This window comes from Biomphalaria glabrata, chromosome 8 (assembly GCF_947242115.1).
Source record: "Biomphalaria glabrata chromosome 8, xgBioGlab47.1, whole genome shotgun sequence".
NCBI lineage: Eukaryota > Metazoa > Mollusca > Gastropoda > Planorbidae > Biomphalaria > Biomphalaria glabrata.
The window spans coordinates 15,086,373-15,088,761 of NC_074718.1; positions in this window are offsets into that span (position 1 = coordinate 15,086,373).

Sequence of the window (2,389 nt, forward strand, 5' to 3'; positions counted from 1 at the left end):
AGCACACTTGTCCAACGAATTGACTTCCGGGGGGACCCCCCTTTGGGTGACTGTTAAATGAGTGGAGGAAAACTGTTAGGTTTATTAGTCCGTAGAGTGTGGGCGATTACAGAGATGAAAGGAGAGCAGCAGAGTGAAGGGAAATCGTTATTATAAAAGAAACAAAAGAGAAGGTGGGAGGGGGCATAAGTTTTTATGACAAGAAATAGAAATGGGACTCTTGAAAACGAGACAAGAAAACGAAAGCCTACAACAGGCTAACAAAAACATACATCGAACAAGAAGAGAAACTTTGGCAGAAGTAAAAAGTATTGGAGATTTTTCACGACCAACTAAACAATGTCAAGGACGATTAATTCAACTTTATTGTTGTCAAATAAGTAAAAAAAAAAATAGAATAGAGCAAGAGTTTAACACTCTCTGAGCTCATGGTGGTTCTTCTTGAATCAAATCTCCTTTATTACCCGTACTTAGTAGCCCATTTGTTGTTTTTCAAAAAGTCACAGAGAATAAAAGTCATGGTCTAATGTTTCCTCCACATTGACATTATTTGCTTCATTTAACGGAAGCGCTTACAAATGTTGACTCTACACCGCTAAAAAGTGCACCAACATGATTCTATAATTAAACATAGCTTATTTTGTACACCGGATACACCAATTGCTAGTTAATAATAGACTTTTCACCATGTATGAAAATCTTCAATAGGAAGACAACAAGGGATAGAAGAGCGCATAGTTAGCAAAATCTCAATAATATCGTAAGATTTAATTATATAAAGTGGAGAATAATTGTGTAATACAACTAACAAGACAAGTGTTTATGAGGGAAGACCACAGACCTATAAATATTATACATAGACTGGACATGGAGATCTCTAACACTTGACAAAAATGTGAAAAACTTATCAAAAAGCTGAAACAAGACGTAGTTAAAAGAAGTAAAGTTGTTTTTTTCAACCCAAACCTATATAATTGAACATCGAGCACTCTCGTCTTATAATAATCTAGAAAGATCTAAGTAATCAATCAATTAAAATGTACAATCTGAAATCTACTGATTTCTTTCGATCTAAGATTTTTAAAACATTGTCTCAATGGAAAATAACAGGAACTGGCTTTATATCATAGATTTGCGTAAATATATGGTTCTGTAATTAATATTAATAATAGTCCATTCTATTTAAAATATTTAAAATTTCTGCATTAATTATAAACTTTGAAAACTAAAGATAATTACTTTTCTAAGATAGAAAATATCAATTTTCTTAGATTCGGGGCGACTTCCCTTACAGCTTAAAAAAGAGTTACGAACATAGCAATCTATACATATATAGGTCTGTGATCTGATCATTATCGGATAAGAATTGATTTCCGTTTTCCAGTCTAGGTCTAATATATATAGGTCTTTGAGGAAGACATATTAAGAACTCCATTTATTACGTAAACACAAGCGGTGTTGCACTGACGCGCTAGTGTGCAATTGTACATAAATTATCTCGTTGTCTCATGACCTCATTTTGAAGTAAGTCATGCGAAGATCAACGGCGTACAACCTAAAGCTGAACTATGACAAGTTCAAGGTAAAGCCTTATATGGGTCATACCTTGTCAGATCCCTCAAAGACAAAGGCAATCATTGACATGCAAGCTCCTAAAGACAAAGATGGAATCAGAAGATTTTTATGTTAAATTCAGTATCTAGCAAAATGTATTCCTAATCTAAGTCAAGCAGATGTTTCAAAACGAAAGCTTTTAAAAGATGAAGTAGAATTTCAATGGAGTCATGAGCAAAATCAGTTTCGAAGAATCGAAACATCTTTGTACGGTATAAACCATTCCAGTTTTGTCTTATTATGATGTCAACAAGAACGTAGAGATAGAATGTGATGCAAGTAAAGTCCGTTGTTCGATATTTGTCCAAAGGTAATATATTAGAATCAGCAAATACAGAACTCGCTCAGAAAACGTAGTAATATCTACACATAACAATGTAGGCAAGATACAGGACAAACTATTTTCTACACATAACAATGTAGGCAAGATACAGGACAAACTATTTTCTACCGCCATTAATCTCCTTTACTTTGTTAGGATAGCAGAAATTCTTTGTTGTGTGGTTGTGTAAAATTAACAGTCAAAATAACAATACACTTAGCATCAGAGCACTTTGTTGTAAAAACAACACATTGTTAAACATATTAAAATCAATAATGTGTCTTTTTTAAAATAGGTTTAATCGCTAAAACATGAGATACAATATTTAAAAATGACTCCTTCCCATGGTTCTTACGCAGACTTCTAAAGCTGTATTTGTAGCATATGTTATTACATTATTTTATCAATTTAATAACAAGCTGTAATCTATTTATAAGATGCTACATCTAGTTG